The following is a 6,395-nucleotide window of genomic DNA, read 5'->3' on the forward strand; positions in this document are numbered from 1 at the left end:
TATTTTATGTTACCCTAAATCTGTAATAATTTATTAGAGTATTAGTGCAAGGATTTAAATGTTATAAATCCTTGAGATCGGGGGTTAAAGTGTAGCTTTCGGACTAGTTATGAATAGAATTGTTGAAGCTAAGGGATGTTTAGTAACTTTTGGACTTAATTTTCAAAAGAATGGGGAAGGAGGGACTAAAAGTGGAAAATGGACATAAATTTGAAGGTGGAGGCTGGACTAAAACCCGACACCCCTCCCCATGCCCTCTCGCTTAAAACCCCATACAACAAACCTTAACCCTAAATGTTACTATAGTCGCCACCCTGATCCCTCCAACATCCAGTGTCGCCGCCATCTTCCTTGCCGCCATCGTAAACCACCGAGCATCACCATCGCCGCTACTGCCGTCGAAGAAGACGTGGATTAATGAGAATCACGAGCCTACATTGTCATTGTGGGGAGGACGAAAGAATGATACTTTTGGCAGTTGTTTCCTTTCTCCTGTAATGGCACAACCCCCCTTCCACCCTCTTCGCTTCTTCTGTAGCTTCTTCGCGTCTCTTCGTTGTCACCGCTCTGGTGGTTTGTCCCATTTTGCTGTCTTTTTCTGAATGTCGCATGCCACCATGAGCGGGTGGATGTGTTGGTGTTCCTGTTTCGCACGCATGTGCGTATTGATGTTACACGTCGTGATGAGTGTGTCTGTGTGCGTCTTGGTTGGTCGGAAAACGAGAAGAACCACCATGGAAGCTAACCATGGTGCTTACAGCCTTGTTGCCATTTTCTGCCACCACCAGCCACTGTGTGAGGTGGCTGTATGCGTGTAATATTGTGTTTACATGGTTTTTTGCATGATTGTTGTTGTGGGACTTGTTTTTTTGGATTCTAACTCGAAACCACCACCACCGCCGTGAGTGGGTGGTTGCCGCCACGGAGTGTCGCCGACCACCACTGCCCCGAGGTGACAGTGGGTGGTGCCCGACTTATTACATATTAAAATTACCTAAGCATCTACCTTTAGTCCCAGTGGAACATGTTTGGGGTGGGAAACACTAATTAGGGTTTAGAAAATAAAGAAACGAGAAAAATTCAGTAAACCTAGACTAGAGTAGTCCAAGTGTTGAAAATACTAAAACAGAGTTTCAGAATCGTCAAGTGGCAAGTAGTGCGGAAAATAAAGAGTTGTGAGTCAATCAAATTAATAGAAAAACGTTTTTTAATGTTCAATATCAATGATTCAAATGTTTCTTATATTCATGAAGATTCAATTACAAGTGTTTAAATGTGGAACACACTAAACCTCTCAAATGGCTCTCTGAAGACTAGTCTAGGCAGCAATTTGTGCAGAATGAGCAGAAATAATCAGAAAAGAGCAAGGAAGAGAAACTTTATAATGGATCCCAAAGGGTCCTATTTATAGGCTTTGGAAAAGCCCATGACATGGCTTGACCAATCAGGTGTTAACACGTCATCAATACTTAGTCATCAGTTGACACCTTTGCCCTACTTAACGAAGAATGGATGGGATATTCCAATTTCGTTAGTATTCCGTTAGGGTTCCATCCAAGTTATGAGTCTTCATAATTCTTGAACCTTCTTGATCAACATTGAAAAGGTGATGAGCAACATGAGCATCATGTTGCTCAATTGTCTTCTTAGATGTCATCAACTTCCAGAAGTGTTGTTGACCAAGTTGAGTTGTTACTTGAGTGTTGGACTGTGACTTGAACTTGAAGATGTACCACCACATGTTCATGATGGACCATGGATGAAAATCATGTTCCTTTGAGCATTTGGACGTGCCTTCGTTGTGCATGATGTGTCATGTGCAGTCTTGTTGAGCCATCAATGTGATCATGTTGATCCATTGACTTGAGTTGAGCCACCAAGTATTCCTGTTGAGCCATAGAGTTGTGGATGAGTCAACAATGCTTCTGATGAGCCATCAATATTCTAAATGATTCATCAATGTCTTGATGCTCCGCATATGATCCAGATGTGCCATCTGAGATCATGATGATCCAACTAGATTTCAGCAAGTGATCCATGTCAATAGCAAGTGCTCCATGTTCACTTCAAGTGCTCCAACATCTGATTCTTCAAACACTTGTTGAATCTTCAGTATCTTTTCATCCTGAAACATTCTGATAATGTTTATTAGAAAATGTAAATCAATACTCAACTTATTTCAACTGACAATCACATAAAAATATTTCCAACAGTTTCCCCCTATGTGATGGTTACTGAAATAAGGAGTTGTAAAGAGTGTATACAAGGAAAAATATTGATTTAACATTTTCCCCCTCTGCTTCAATGGAATTTTCTGTTGAAGAAAATACACAAAAAAAACTTAAAAAGTTATTTGAGAGAATGTGTTTCTCAAACTTGAAAGATTTTCTTAAAGAAAATTTAACTGTCAATATGACAACAAAAAATTGGAACCGATTAAAAAAAAATGTTCGAATTTGCATGATCTAGACAAAAGCATGTTTTGTCTAGATAAGAAAGTAAACTGACATATAAGAATAACTTGCGAACTCGTGTTGTGTTTTATTTAGGCTAGAAGTTTGAAGAAAAGATCATGTGTTGAATAAGAATGAAAGACTTCAGCTTTTTCTACAAACTGAAATTTAAACAATAAGAATCCGATAATTATGTGAAATTTAAATTAGGATAGTGTTTATGGATACCTTATCCAAGTGATGGCTATAAAAAAACAATGAGGAAATAAATAAAAATAAAACAAAATAAAAAGATAAAAAATAGTAATAAACAAAATTGAAATAAAAGATTTTTTTTCAAAACAAAAAAATAAAAAGGAAAAAAAAGAAAAACCGTGCATGTATGTGAAAAAATTGTATTTTTTTTTATCACACCACCACTTAGATGTACCTTTTGTGACACCAAAACTGTCACAAAAGCTTCATGCAAGGGTCATAATAAACAAAAAACAAAAAAATTGTCACAAAAAGTTTGTGAAGCCTTGTTTTTGATACTTATATGTAACCCTTTTGCGACAGCAGGACCGTCACAAAAGATATAACATGAAAGTGTCACAAAAAATATGTCACAAAAAGTTTGTTAAAAAAGCATGTTGTATAGGCCAGAAATACTAGTACCCAGCATAAGATGCTGGTAAGGGGTCGACAAACCCACTATGCATTTGGGTTTGATGCTTCCGTTGTGATCATTCTCCTTAGAAAAATTAACCAAGCAATCTAAATCCGTTGAATTGAATATGAGTGTGGCACACACAAATCTGATACTCGTAGGTACTGATGACGACTTGAATTTTTTCTTGGCAATTTGTACATGATACCCACGATGAGCCAGAGAGGAATGATACGTGTTGTGCACTTGATAAGCAGGCAGTAGCAGGAGGCGCCAATAGATCGATTGTGCTGAGGGAGATGGCGTGCTTGATTTGATCCACAAAAAATACTTTGCATATGAAGATCGACGCTTGAAGAATTTGGCGTACGGTGCTCGTGTACTAGAGATCTCACATCGATATGCCAAGGGTTATGTGATGATGCGCCAAAGCTTAATGATCAAGATGAAGGATCCACCAAGAGAGAATGACATATGAGTAGTTGATCACGATTAGGGTTAAGAAGACATTTAGATGCCCTGGGAAAAGAAAAAAAATGGAGTCTCACTAAGGTTTTGGTGCACTTGGTGGTGATCAGATGCACCAAAAAAACATGAGTCTCGAAGTTGTGCACATGAAGATAAGTTGTTGACTTCGATGTTGCACCAAGGAACAAGTGATGATGCATCTAAACGTGGATGTTGCTCCAATGGTTAAACCGGAGCTCCCCAGGGTGATGAACTAGGTCGAATAACATTCTCATACTTCCATCCTTTTTCTTCACGAATAACACCGAAGCTCCCCAGGGTGATGAACTAGGTCGAATGAAACTGTTGTCCAACAGCTCCTGAAGTTGCATCATAAGCTCCTTCATCTCCGTCGGTGCCAATCGGTAAGGTGCTTTTGCTATCGGTGTTGTACCTGGTAACAAGTCTATACGAAACTCCACTTGTCTATCAGGTGATAATCCGGGAAGATCTTCGGGAAAGACTTCTGGATAATCGCACACAACCGGTATATTCTGCACCTCTTTCTTTTCCTTCTTAGCATCGATTACGAATGCCAAGTATGATGCACATCCTTTGGACAAACATTTCCTGGCTTTCATCAGGGAGATGATTCTAGAATTCACTCTGCATTTGTCCCCGTACACCATAAATGACTCTTTTCCAGGTGGGTTTACCCTTACTATCTTCTTTCGGCATTGAATCTCAGCATCGTTGGCGCTAAGCCAATCCATACCCAAAACGATGTCGAAACCGTTTAACTCTATAGGTAATAGCTCCTCATGGAATTCGTTTCCATTTAGGTCGATGACTACGTTCTTAATATGATTACTAACACGTACGAATTTGCCACTGGCAACTTCTACAATCAGGGCATTATCAAGTTTTTCTACAGGCAATGCTAATTTCCCACCAAATTTATGCGACACAAAGGAGTTGTTGGCTCCGGAATCAAATAGTATATTTGCAGGCAAACCATTTACAAGAAAGGTACCTGAAGCGACGTCTGCTACCTCCTTCGCAGCCTCGAGCGTCATCTGGAAGGCTCTCGCCTTCGGCTTCGGTGGTATGTTGGGCCTTCCCGCATCTTTCTTCTTTGGGCAATCCTTAGAAATATGCCCTTCTTCATGGCACTCGTAGCACACCCTCTTGTTGATGGTGCACTCATTGGCATCGTGCCCCGTTTTCCCACACTTGTAGCAAGTTACTTCCTCGCTACATTTTCCCGAGTGCTTCTTCTTGCACTTCTCGCACCATTTCAATTCATTTCCTCCTCCCCCAAGCTTCTTTGAACCGAACTTGCTCTTCTTTTTGTTGGGTTTAGCAGACCCTTCAAATTTCCTCTTCTCGCCAACCTCAACTTTGCTGGCAGCTCTTCCCTTAATCATATCCTTCACAGACTTGGCAGCCAAGATAGGTGCCTCAATAGTAGGTGCCTGACATACTGGCACTGCATACTCCCATGGGAGTCCCTTAGCGTACTTGTCGATCTTTTTCAGCTCATCCGGAACAAGACGCAAGGCAAACTCCATCTTTTCTGTGAAGTTGTTTGTGTATTCATCGATTGACATGCTTCCCTTCTTCAGGGCTAGAAACTGGTTCTCTAGCTCGAGCAGGCTTTGAGCTGAGCCGTACTTTCGTTTGAATTGCACCAGAAATTCTGCCCATGTCAGTTGCAGGGGCTCGTTGTTGAGTTGACATGTACGGATTCTGGTTGTACTGTTGAGCCATACTCGAACTTTGATAAGGATATGCTCTATATCCTTGGTTGGCAAACTGATTAGCAAAGTGGTTTGGGATTGTATTATGATGTGCAATCAAGTTTTGAGAATGATTTGCCATGGGTGCTGAATTTCCCAGGGCAAGTCCTTGATTTTCAAAAGGAGTTGCTTAAGCTAGCTTGTTGACCTTTGGTTCATGTTGTTGCAGTTTAGCATACAGATCAAACAGAGACATGGTGCTTAGATTGATTGTAGTTTGCAGTATGATCATATGCACTGTATCCCATTTTGGAGATAAACTGTTCAAGAATTTCAGATTGAAATCTTCTTGCGATCTTTCTCCTTTGAGTTTCTTCACCCTGTTGACGACAATGTTGTACCTAGAATATGCATCAAATAGAGTTTCATGGGGTAATATCTTGAAGTTTTCCATTTCTATTAATGCAGCTTTCTTCCTATTTGCAAGAATCTTATCAGTTCCCTCAAATTGTTTCTTGAGTGCATTCCACACATTGAAGGGTAAACTTTTGTATTCATTGGGAAGTTGCTCATAGATATCATGAGGAATTCCATATAATAGCTCTTGCATTGCCTTAGCCTCAAACTTCTTGATTTTCCTATCATGAAGTTGAGCAGCAGAGGAAACAGATCCAGAGATAACTTTGGAGGTTTCAGGAGAGACATCAGCTTCAGGAACTCTGATGTCCTTCAAAAATTTTGGAGTATGTTTCCCAGTGGAGATGAAAGTCCAGATGTCAGAGTCATGACCTTCCAGGTAGTACTTGATGCGATCTGCCCAAGAAGTGTATTCACTAGGCACAAGAATAGGTGCACGATTTCCTGCTCCAAGACTATTTGCAACTGAAACTAAATAAAGAACATTTTGGTTTTGATTCACACTTGCCATTGAGAACAGGTGATACTAGTTTGAAACTTTACAAAAATTTGTGAAAAGTTTTATAAGTCTCAAAGTTGATCACTCGAGCTCTGATACCAAAGGGACCTATTTATAGGCTTTGGAAAAGCCCATGACATGGCTTGACCAATCAGGTGTTAACACCTCATCAAGACTTAGTCATCAGTTGA

This window comes from Lactuca serriola, chromosome 5 (assembly GCF_051521515.1).
Source record: "Lactuca serriola cultivar US96UC23 chromosome 5, Lser_US96UC23_V15, whole genome shotgun sequence".
Taxonomy (NCBI): Eukaryota; Viridiplantae; Streptophyta; class Magnoliopsida; order Asterales; family Asteraceae; genus Lactuca; species Lactuca serriola.